The 12561-nt window shown below is 37.8% G+C and overlaps 1 non-coding gene across 1 annotated transcript; it reads right to left on the bottom strand.

Annotated features, from left to right (window-relative positions):
* Positions 1-8667: 8667 nt before the first annotated feature.
* TRNAV-CAC (transfer RNA valine (anticodon CAC)) lies at positions 8668-8741 on the bottom strand. The gene has a single exon. It is a non-coding gene; the product is annotated as a tRNA-Val (tRNA).
* Between the last annotated feature and the right edge of the window lie 3820 nt (positions 8742-12561).

Raw genomic sequence — 12561 nt, 5'->3', positions numbered from 1 at the left:
CAGCTGCAACACTACTGTTAATCACTAGATATGGCATAGGCAATATTTGGCAGACTCCAAGTATGTCTTTATGTGCTGGATGTCTTTGACCCTTGGAACTGTCTTTACTTAAAAGTTGTCTTAAGAGGGTAATGGTGCCATCAGGCTGAGACTTGCTGTCTTAAGTGAATCTTGGCATAATTGTTAATGTCTTGTATTCTTTCTCTCTCCTCCCTCAGTACACACATAGACATACTCTGCCTGTCTCTTCTTTGTGTCTGTCTAGTGGTAAAAAAATTAACGGTATTAGAAAACAAGCGGAGGTTGACAGATAGCAGATGAATGCCAGACAAGTATTTTATGTATGCCTTATAGCTAAGATTAAAACCTGGTAAGGTTGTGCTAGTCTTCTATAGGAATAAAACATTAAGTACTGTAGAAAAGCTTAGACTTTTGTATTGTGAGCACACCTACACACGCAAATACTGAAAGAATACTACCAAACTATAAATACCTCAAAGTTAGGAAATGCATGTATAATATTATTTAAGCTGCCCTGTATATAAGTTTGATATAATTAGAAATTGACGATGATATTTTCTATCCTATTTCTGGGATTAAAGCAATGTGTGATGCGGTGATTCTTGTCAGTAGGATGCTGTCCTCAGACATCATCAAAGTTAAACGTTGAGGAAAGAGTAAGGCAAGGATTTGTAGCCAGCAAGCAAATGTCACCATGATTCAGGCAGAAGACTGCTCCAAATTAACCCCAAGTGTCCATTTTTTTAATTATTATTCTTCATTGTTAAAAAAAAATAAATGTCTACCCAGCTTGGAACTTTTGGATCTGATTAGCAAAGATGCTTCGGTTTTGAAAGACCAAATCTATTCATCAGAAGTTGTGCTTTGAAAATACAGGAGACCTAGTATCTTAATAAACTATTGGCTCAAGCTGGGCAAGCAGCTTCTGAGGATGGAAAAGGCTTGAAAACCCAGGGGACAAGCCATGGAGCACAAATGGAAAATGCGAGGAAAGTATGACTGTCTTAAAAAAATCAGGCCAGACTGTTTGAATCAGGGCTTCAGACCAGTTTCAGAGGCCAGTGAGCATAAAAGAGAGGCAGAATCTCAGATCCAGCTGCTGACATTGTCTTGTAGATGAACTGGCTTCGTCACCAATCACAGGGATGGTGCATGAGTGGTGCTGATGTTTTGAAGAACCTGCAGGGGCATCAAGACTGAACAGGTATGATGGAAGCCTCAGAGGTCATAGTTGCAAAGCAACTCCTGAGCAATATGTTGAACTAATATTTTCACAAGATCTGTTGGCAAATTCTAATGTGATTTTCACAATGAATTCAAAACACAGCTTCTTCATGCAACCCCCAAATGCAGGGATCTTAATTCCTTAATTTGCTTCACTTTTGTTAATGAAAAACCTTGTTATGTCTTTCCTTCTTTCCTGAAAGGGCTGGTAATTTTTATGCCATTTAGCCTAGAAATCTTCACCTATCGTGGAAAACTTGAGGCCGGCTAATTAGAATCTAACAAACTATAAGAAACTAAAGATGGTTGATACTGGAAAAAAATAGTTTGATTCTTAAAAAAAAAAAAAAAACAACAACGACAAAAAAAAGTGAGAAAGTGAGGGATGTGACATCTCAGGAATCAGATCAAATCTGAATACTTTAGTATATTTCCTCACTGAGATCAGTAGAAATAGATTTTCCCCAAAAGTCTAGAAGTCTGTTTAATTGATAGAGACATTCGATAGTAGTGCTTCCTTATCTGTAAATCTCTGTTTTGCTGACATTCTATTTTAAGTAGTTTATTGGATGAGGTTGTTCCTTGTAGTCTGGAATTGTAAAGAAAACCCTACCCCTTCAAACCTTCCTACACTAAAGATATATCTTCTACTGTCGTCCCTACATTGCAGACAGTTTGCAAGGACAAAGGACATTATGATACCCTTCCTAGCTCTCTCATGTTTTTTTCAAGAATGAAAACATGAGCTAATGTAAGCCAGGCACAGTCCCTGATACCATTGTTTTCCTTTGATTCATGTTGAATGCAAAGTTCTAACAATAACTGCTGCATCACTAATGGTATTCCAAGCTTTGAAACCTCATTAGGAAATAAGAATCTTAAAACCTCTAACTCTGAAAGATTGCAAAAAGAGTTACAGTTCACAGTTTACTTTTAGTTTGCACTGTAGTGAAAGAAGTCATTAGCCCTTGCCTGCTGGGGCCTACGTGCCATGACGGCAGAGTGGCTGGGCACATATATATCTTCAGAGGTGAACCAGCAATTTGGTTTGCTCTTGTCCAAGAATGAGTCATTATTATTTCCAGCTGACTGCAGCATTCAGGGTTAAACAAACAACATACTGATTCCAGTATGGGACAAGGCATAGTAATTGATTTTCTGGAGAGAGAAAAAAATGCATGGTGGAGACATTTGCTGTTACTGCATATGCAGAACGAGGCAATTTAGAAATAAGACAAACATGGGACAACTATTATTATATGTAGTGTAAGCAGTAATTGAAACAAAGAAAACAAACACTGCCTAGTAGCCAAGTACTACTGCTGAAACTTGTCTTCTCTGACAGTAACAGTAATGACTTCTCTAAGCAAAGTTGAGGATAAGTAACTAAACCAAAAGAGAAATCGTGATAGATGGCTTTTAACACTGATTTTGAAATGGCTATACAGTCATCCTTTATAGAAAGTGGCTATTGGAATAACATCTTAATAATCACATAGGGAACCCGCACGTTGGTTTCACTGCAAGTGTCTGCATCTTTGTTAGATGCCACTCTATTCTGGTGTTTAGGTGACTGCTAAGGACATTAGGACTAACATCCTAATAGCGTTATTTTATAATTTTAATTTAAAAAAATATAAAAATAAGGTAAGTTTACAGACAGAAGAGATGGAAGAGAGGCTAGAACTGCTAAAGAAGTACAGAAGTACAGCTGTCATTTCCTGCAGTTCAAGTAGGCCAAGAACTGGATGTTCATGTTTTTGTTTTTGTTTTGTTTTTTTTTCCTTGGTATTTAATTACATTTGTTCCATTCCAAAAGTGTGAAATTTTAATTAAAAAAATAAAATCCAGGAAATTTTTCAATTATACAATTTGAGTTTTTCCCTAAATATTAAATAAATAAATAAAAATATTAAAAAATAATAAAAAAGTGAAGAACATCTGAAATGGAAGTTCATGTTCCAGAAAAGGTCTAAAAGGATACCTTCACTTTACTGAAATGCTTTTTTTTTGTCTGAATTCTTTTTAATTTTTCTCTGGGCCACTTTGTCAGAATCAACCTTTCCATGGACGTTTGCTTTGGACAAATAGGCATTTTCCAAGAGAATTTCTGTTGCTGCATTGTATCTATCTCAGTTTAAGTGCTTTAGTCTTTTGGAAACATTTAAGTTTGGTGTTTACTGTAAGCTGGGGAGGGTTTCTCTGTGCTCTTCTTACCCTGTTGGGTATTTTCTTTTCCTTAGCAACAGCCACAGTTCACTATAAGAGGCAGAATATAGGCCTACGTGGCTGATCTTTTGACACAGAATTCAGCGCAGCTGGTTTTAAAGGATGGTGCTTTATTGGGAAGAGTTAGCTAAGCCCAGTCCTATGTTGTTTGTGCTAGATATTGCATAGACATTAAGCCAAATTCAATGTATGCTGTGTTTTTCTATACTACAACTGTCTGTCTTCCACAATTTAATCTACAGTAATAGCTAAGTTTGTAGTAGGCTGTATGGAACCTATTATTTTTACCTCTTTAGGATCAAACTCTGCTCTTGGCTGGGGATTGATAATGATCAGGAAGTAGTAAGTGTTTGCGTTATGAGGAATCGTGGCACAAAGGATTTCTTGAAGAGGATGGTTTTGCACAGTTTACATAATGAGACCTTTATTTTCTAGAAAATCATTCTCTAGCTACATCCTCTGGATAAAGAAGCCCTTCTCACTCTGTCCTTATCACATACACTTTATCATAATAAAACACAACTTAAATTTATTTTCTGATGAATCTGGGTTTGATTTATGAACTGATTTCTGTGTTAGAATCAAACCTTTGACTGGTTTCAAGTAAGTTAAGCTCTAGTGGAAGAACATAAGTGTTCTTGCTGCAGCTTAATCCGTGGAGAAGACAAACATACATTCTTTATTAACAGGTGCTGTGCCTTGTATTTGTATTCAGCAAATAACTTAAGCCTAGAGACAGGACCATTCTTGTATAAAGAAAGCAAATACAAGTGAGCATAAAACTAGAATAATTTTAATGTTTTTTTAAAGTGGATGTTTAGTACTTGATCAGTTTTTCATTTATAATACCTATTTTATATGTGCATTTATATTGTATTTAATTTTCTCTTGCTTGCATGCATGTGATGACCTAGTACTTAGTAACAATGTGACCTAGTAGTTAGTAGCAGGAGGTAAAAGAAAAGCAGAGCAAACAAACCATGGTATTTCAAAACAGATTAATAAGAGTCCCGATTTTGCAATTGATTGTAAAGAAATTAACATGAGATGAAATTGCAGAAAGTATAGATAAGTATGAGCTCACAGCTTACAAAAATACAGCTGTCTCTGATTGATTCTTTAATCCAAACAGAATTTTGAAACATGCTGTGCAAAGAGGCAAAGTACGCTTACTACACTTTCCAAAATCATGCTGGCATACTTTCAGAAAGTAGTACCATACACTCTTTGAGGACAGCAAATGGCACCGGGAGGTATCATGTTAGAAAGAATAAGAAGAATTAGAAAGAACTTCTTTCATGTTCATGAAAGAAGTTGGCTTGGTGTTCTGACCACTGGCCTTTGTGCTGGTTACAGTATGTATCTCTAGAAGGACCAGTACGGTATCAACAAGCATGAGAATTTCTGTTTGAAACACTGTAAGAAAGGCAGTATTACACCTTCAGGACCTGGAAAAGCTTTTGGAACAAGTGGTTGGAAGTGATATTCTAGATGTTCCACAGATTAGGCCTTCATATATTCTAGACAACAGTTAGGTGGCAGTTGTACATAATGTTGGCTTTTCAATTGTCAGTGACCTTGCTTGCTCTTTGCAAGTGGCAAGACATCAGCTGTTAGTAATGTTAGTGTTTTCAAGGTCTTTCATTGTTTCATACTTTCATATGAGATCTATGAGAAAATTCTATGTCACTGATATACTCTGGAGTTGTCTGGGAACTGTTAATCGCAGCAAATTAGCAAAATTATTATTGAGGACCGGTAAACAGTAATGTTTTTATGATTACCTATGCTTCTTACTTATTTTTTTAGTATACTTGACAGTGAAGTTAATAGCAAATATATATATATATATATATATATATAAAATTGCTACAGATGTAAATCTCAGTTCATTGCCTGAAATTTTTTTGAAGGTGAACAACAGTGTTATGCATGAGCGTGAAAGTCCAACAAGCTGAATAATTTAAGCATTTTGAGTTCAGTGTAGCACAAATCTAGCTATTAGAAAATAGATCTTTTATTGTGTTCTCCTGTACAAAACATGCTAATACAATGGCAAATGCTACCAAGCTGAAATAAAGGAATGAACTAAGTAAGAATATCGGTATCTTCTATTTTACATGTCACTGATCTGGAAAAATCTCTGCTGTAGCAAGATGATGCACCTAGGGGCATGAGACCCTCAAAGGAGGTTGCAGCAAGTTGGGGTCAGTCTCTTCTCCCAAGGAACAAGCAAAAAGACAAGAAAAAATGGCCTCAAGTTGTGCTAGGGGATATTTAGGTTGGATATTACGAAAAATTTCTTCACTGAAAGGGTTGTGAGGCATTGGAACAGGCTGCCCAGAGAAGTGGTTGAGTCCCCAACCCTGGAGCTATTGAAAGGATGTGTATTTGTGGTGCTTAGGTATATGGTGTAATGGCAGTGCTAGGTTAGTAGTTGCATTTGATGATCTTAGAGGTCTTTTCCAGCCTAAATGATTCATAGAATCATAGAATGGCCTGGGTTGAAAAGGACCTTAAAGATAATCTAGTTTCAACCCCCCTGCTCTGGGCAGGGTTGCCAACCACTAGAGCAGGCTGCCCAGAGCAGCATGATTCTGTGGTTCTAAGATCATTGTAGTAATTACCTATCAATTATGAGTTTTTATTCAAGTTTATTCTTAGATGTGTCACTGAGTTGCTATGCATTAGTTATGTTATCTCTCTGTTTTTATATAACTCCCTCTTTTAGAATGTCGTAACTACCTATAACAAAATATTCTGAGATTCTTTTTAAAATAAAATCAGGTGCGTAAGGTACGAAGTACTACTACAGTGCTCAGTAAACTGGATCTGCAGCAAACAGTATGAAATACGCCTTAGAGAATCCTAATTAATTTAGAACCACAGTAAACAAATGGCTTGTCACTTTCAGTTTATATAAGTATAAAAAAAAAGTGGAGGTTGGGGTTAGAAACACTCACAAGAACATATGCTTAACAAACCACAGTAAGCAGAACAAACCAGAGAGAGTCTAAGCAGAAGCAGAGATAACCCTGGCACCATCAGCAGATTGTATGGCTACGATCCAGAACGCAAACAGAAGATTGTTCAAACAAGTCATTCATATATTTAATTAACTATGGCAAAGTGTTCTGATAGTGAGAGGCTATTTTAATATTGTGCAAATGCCACACTAACCACATGCTCACCCGTGTTCTTCTGGAGATAACAGCAAAACTCCCACTGACTGAAACAGGAGCAAGACAGGACATTGAATATTGAAAATTGGGGGTTGTATTGCATGCCATTAAATCTTCAAATTTGTGAAAACAGCAGACTGAAAAGAGCAAAATGTGGTATTTTGTTCTAAACCTTGGCAATTTCTTATTTTTGTATACCCCGAATTCTTACTAAAACCATTTGGTTAACTAAATTTGTGTATTTTACATTTCTATGTGTGTGTACGTATATATTTCTATATATTATAAGAAGAGCATATATACCTTCATGTACACAAACACAAAAATATATGTATGTGCTGAGGGGAAGATCGCTGTATGTTTGGTCCTAGTTCTGGCCATCGGGCAGTTTGGAGCCAAGGCTCCAAATGGCATAGCCCTATCAACTGGGCATGTAGAGCAGCTCTGCAGACTTTGTGCACTTGGAGAGAGAACAGGAGGAGGCTTTACTTTGTTTGTTGGCTGCTTTTCATGGGAAGCGGAGGCGGGAATGAGAAGAGGACAACCTGTCTGCGGTGCCTTAGTGGCAGGCCAGGCAGACCCCTGGCAAGCTCAGCCAGAGCCAGGCTGGTTCTGCATGTCTGCATCTGTCACTGGAAGCGCTGGGGAGGCAAAGACAGCCAGAGGAAGCCAGGCCTGCTTGGTACAGGATGCGGTTTCACAAGCCATTACAGCTGGTGTGTGCCCCCCACTGGAAGGCGCTTGCCCAGCCGGGCTTTCCTGCCTCTTGCCCAGTGCCAGCCGTGCTGCTTATGCAGCTGCTCAGATGGATCAGCATGCTTAAGGCTGAGCTAACCCACCAAACAAAATTAGTTCTGAGTGTTCTAAGGCCTGTCATCCGGCTGGTTTTAGAGCTTCTTGGAGTGCTAGTACAGCAACATGGGGCAGTAGCACCAGTGCTGTTGGAGGCTGTGTGGCTTAAATCAGTTGTTACACCATGACACCAGACCACAGTGGGTACCAGCCAGCCTGGGAGCAGACAGGAGGAGCTGGAGAGAGAGAGAAGGAGATAGGGGCAGCCCTGGGGCTGAGAGACCAAGAACTGGGCAAGGAAAGTCAAGTGCTAAATCTAAGGATTTGTGAAACACTACCAGTTTTGTAAAACTAAAGGTGTAATTGCACAAATGTTCAAACCACTTGATCTATATAGTTCCTGTACATCATCAAGCTAAATGGCAACTATATTGCTTAATCTTGTTGATGGTAAAGTCTGAGACAGATCTGAGAGTTTTAGCCCTGCTTATGTCTTGTATGCCAAATAAGTACAGATTCAGTTGCCTAATTTAAGTTACTTAAATTTGTCAGCTTTGGTAAAAGCTTATTTAAATAAGAAAGATGTTGTCATACTTTCCAGATGAAAAATTTTAATGCCAGATTTTCACAGACTCACAGAATTGTCTAGATTGGAAGAGACCTCCAAGATCACCGAGTCCAACCTCTGACCTAACACTAACAAGCCCTCCACTAAACCATATCACTAAGCTCTACATCTAAACGTCTTTTAAAGACCTCCAGGGATGATGACTCAACCCCTTCCCTGGGCAGCCCATTCCAATGCCTAACAACCTTTTCGGTAAAGAAGTTCTTCCTAATATCCAACCTAAACCGCCCCTGGCGCAACTTTAGCCCGTTCCCCCTCGTCCTGTCACCAGCCACGTGGGAGAATAGACCAACCCCCACCTCGCTACAGCCTCCTTTAAGGTACCTGTAGAGAGCGATAAGGTCGCCCCTGAACCTCCTCTTCTCCAGGCTGAACAACCCCAGCTCCTTCAGCCGCTCCTCCTAAGACTTGTTCTCCAGACCCCTCACCAGCTTCGTTGCCCTTCTCTGGACTCTCTCGAGCACCTCCATGTCCTTCTTGTAGTGAGGGGCCCAAAACTGAACACAGTACTCGAGGTGCGGCCTCACCAGAGCTGAGTACAGGGGGACAATCACTTCCCTAGCCCTGCTGGCCACACTGCTTCTTAAAAGTTGTTTCTGCCTGGCTTTGAACCAGGGACCTTTATGCGTGTGAAGCAAATGTGATAACCACTACACTACAGAAACTGGGTTGTTATTTTCTTAATAATTCCTTAATAGGAATAATTCCTTAATAAGAAATTATTATTTCCTATTAACTGGGTTTTATTTCCTGAAGGAGAAATAAGTAGATTGTTTGCATAGTGTTTTTTTTTTTTAATTTTTTTTCTCAAGGTGAAAGGGAAAACTTACACTTCTTTTTTAATTTGAGGGCCAAATTATGTGAAATCTATAAATCACTCCCTACATTGAAATAATTGCACTGGTAAGCCTACCTTTCAAGATAAATGAGTGCTTGAGATATTGTCACCCACCAGAGGCACGAATATGTATGTGTAGGTATGTACAATTGGTGGTGGACTTGTCAGTACTAGGTTAAAAGTTGGCCTTGATGATCTTGGAGGTCTTTTCTAACCTGAATGATTCTATAATTCTATGATGTGTGTGTGTAGAAATTATTGTTTGGTTGTTTTTTTTAAATGTATACAGGATTGGACAAGACTTATCTGTAAAGTTGCTGAAGGAAAACTGTGACCTTTATTTTTCAAAAGCAACATCCATATTTCCTGGATGACTCAGAAACTTGATCAGAACTTTTGTCTAAGACTGGTAAATTTTCAGGATATGGGCTCTCCACTGTACTGTTAGTGCAGTGACACTGCAAGTATTGCATATCAAGCAGAGCAGGTCTAGCAGGAAGAAATGAGAGACAACCTGCCAACCCAAACTAGACACACATCACAAACAGAAGGCCCCACTGTTCAGCCAGGAACCTTTCCCATGTACCCTTCTTAGGTGACGATGGTGTTCACCTCCTCCAGAACGTTATCAGAACACTCTTTTGGGATGCAGGACGTGTCAAGGCTGGGAGGTGAATTAAATACAGGTCATGTCAGTAAAGATTAGTTTACTAGGCAAAAAGGCATGGACTGCTTCCTTCTGCTGCTTTTGTAGGAAACAAGTTATTCCACGCTTTAGCAACAAACCGTGCAGGAAGTTTTTCTGTATGGATTTTTCTTATATATAGTACAGAAGATTGGCTGTTAGAATGACCTGAGCAATGGGATGTTTATGGTATCACAGTAGACTGGAAGAGCTTGGTTTTCTTAAAGCAACATAAGGAGGGCTGAGATGGAGAGTGATTTCCTAGATATAAATGTAAAAAAAAATAAAAATTATAGGGGATTAAACACCATGAATGGGAAAGACCTATTTAAGCAAAACGATGATGATGGCATAGTGGCAACTAGTTATCGACAGATTTGAAGAGAAGCAGTGTGCAGTAATGTGGAGATTTCTTTTGATGAAAATGGTAGGTTCTGGAATAGTCTTTCAGGTGGAGTAGTGAGGGCAAGCAGACAGGCTCGTTTTGTGATGAACCTTGGTAAATTAGTAAATAATCTCAAGGAATATTAATGTCTGTAGCAGTCTGGGATTGAACTCGATGACCAAGATATCTCTTTCATTCCTTTATTTTTACATCTGATCTTGGAATTTATGCAAAAGAAATGTAAATGTACCGGGCAGTTTAGCAACTCCCCTTGTGGATTTTCACTAGCTTTGGCTTTCTGTGTAAGGTAGTCCATGTACCAATATTAATTAAAAGATGCTATAGACTCCAAGTACTATTTTCATTTCAATTTCAGTGGTTTTATTTTAGGTAAAGTTATTTTTTGTGCTGCTGTGTTTGAATATGCGTATACATCCAGACTCTCACAACAGTATATTCTTAAGCACCAAAATTCCACGCTATTTTCTGTAAATCAATCACTTTGCCATATTTTTCTAGAGCAGACACTGTATATTGTCATGCAGTCATCTTTGCAGAGTTTCTTTAGCTGCAATTATTTAAAATAGTACACATTTCTCAAACTTTGGTATCCCTGACCTTATGTAGCTCTTCCAAATGATTATGCTAGAAATGAATACACATTGTAATCTTCCCCAGGCATAACAAATGATTGATGGGAGTCAGAAGGACTCATCCGCTCAGCAGATATTAGCATGTTATCTGAAGATACAAAAATGTTGATTTTTCTCAAAATCAGTGTGTGTATATATATATTTAAGGATTAAAATAATCCAGATATCCTAAATTAGTCACAGCTTTATTAAACAGTGATAAGCACAAAAGCTTTTCATGGTCATTACTAGGTTATTGCTACATACACAGGTTTTATTCCAGCTCCTTTAGAAGTGACTGTGAATATTCCAGATACAGATCAAATGACTGATGAGTTTCTAACCCCAGGCAAAGTTTCAGGGCCAAATCTAGTGTTTCCCAGGGAAGTTTTCTCACTCATTAGCTTTGTAAATCAGAAATTATTGAATTGGTTTCCTTCTGTTCAGAAGGATGGGGGGATCTGTGCAAGGTCATCAGTTTGTACGTAATGGAATTTACTTTTGTAATTTAAGATCATTGTTGATTTAGATTGGGAATTATATTTATCTGGTTCTCAGACAGTATAAATTATCATGGTTCTGACTACCTGCCCTGGCCACTATAACGAACTAGATCTTTAGAAAGCTTTATTTCTATATTTGAGAAAAATCATTAACTTTCAATGGCAGGCATACTCCTTTCTGTACCATACGCAGAACTATCGGACGATATCTTTCTGAAGAGAACAGCAAAGCACACTATGTGAGGACGCATTGTTTATATGTATTTAAAGGTTATCACATTCTATTCACTATATGAATAGCCCCAACTGACATTTTCTTGCTCTTCTCAAGCGATGCATGTCTTGTTCATTGTGCTATGCCGAGTCAGCTGTCAGGCACTGCATCAGGGGACCAAAAGCTATTTTCTTTCACTGTTTTGTTTGCACTTCAACTAAAAAGCTTTGAATCTCACTATTTCTTTGCAATACAAAAAGTAATATACAGTCAGGGACAGCAAATTTTAGCAAACGAAGAAATTCTGCAATGCTTTATTTCATGTTTCAGCCATGCCTTACAGAATAAGAAATACAAAAGAAAAGCTGATTTTGGAAAAAGGTGCCTCTTTAAAATGGGTTCAGGTAGCAAGCAACGTCTAAGTTATCCAAATCTTGATAAGCTTAATTAAAGATTATAAAGAAATTTAAAGAGCAGGTGTGAAGGTATATTTTTATATTTACATTGTTGCTATAAGATAACCTTTCCAACTAGATTAATCGTCAAGTTATGCTGTTTGCAGATTGCATACTTAGGAGTGGCAAAGAAACCTAACCAGCTCTGTGTCAATGTATAGTAGGAGCAGCATTACAAGGTCCAAGGCCATAGGAACAAGAACTGTCCCTTGATTACAATTTATAGCAATTTTATTTAATGAGTAAAAATTTCAGTTTTTCATTTAGAAATTCAAACTAGGAAACTGTGAAGTGTCCTACTTATCCATTAAATATCTGTTCAACAGCTGATGAATTTCTATAGATGACAGAAAGCTTTAGTTAAAAACAATTTGCAGAATGATTTCACATTTTTTTTCCAACATATATTGCTTTTCATAATTACTAATAATTTTATCCTAGCAAAATATATAGTATAAACATACCTGCACTGGTAAAAATCTCTTCTTTCCTGAAGGCATTTGTTTTGCTTAGAAATATGATTTTTACTAATATGAGTTAAGAAACATTGCAGTATCAACAAAACTTTGTCTAGTTTAGGCTAAAACTGGACAGCAATGGTTCTACAGGCTTTTTACTTTTCTGAAAGCTGGAACTAAATTAAAATACACAATTTTCCCTTTCTTCCCATAGCCAGAGTTGAGCTCTGCATGTGTAGTTGTGAACACACAGAATATTCTGTTTCAGCTAGAGATCCTAAGGTAGTGGACACTTAACACCTTTCCTCGTTTCAA

This window comes from Cygnus atratus, chromosome 14, assembly GCF_013377495.2.
Source record: "Cygnus atratus isolate AKBS03 ecotype Queensland, Australia chromosome 14, CAtr_DNAZoo_HiC_assembly, whole genome shotgun sequence".
NCBI classification, from domain to species: domain Eukaryota; kingdom Metazoa; phylum Chordata; class Aves; order Anseriformes; family Anatidae; genus Cygnus; species Cygnus atratus.
The sequence above is the reverse complement of the archived record's forward strand: the minus strand, read 5'-3'. Positions and strand labels throughout refer to the sequence as shown.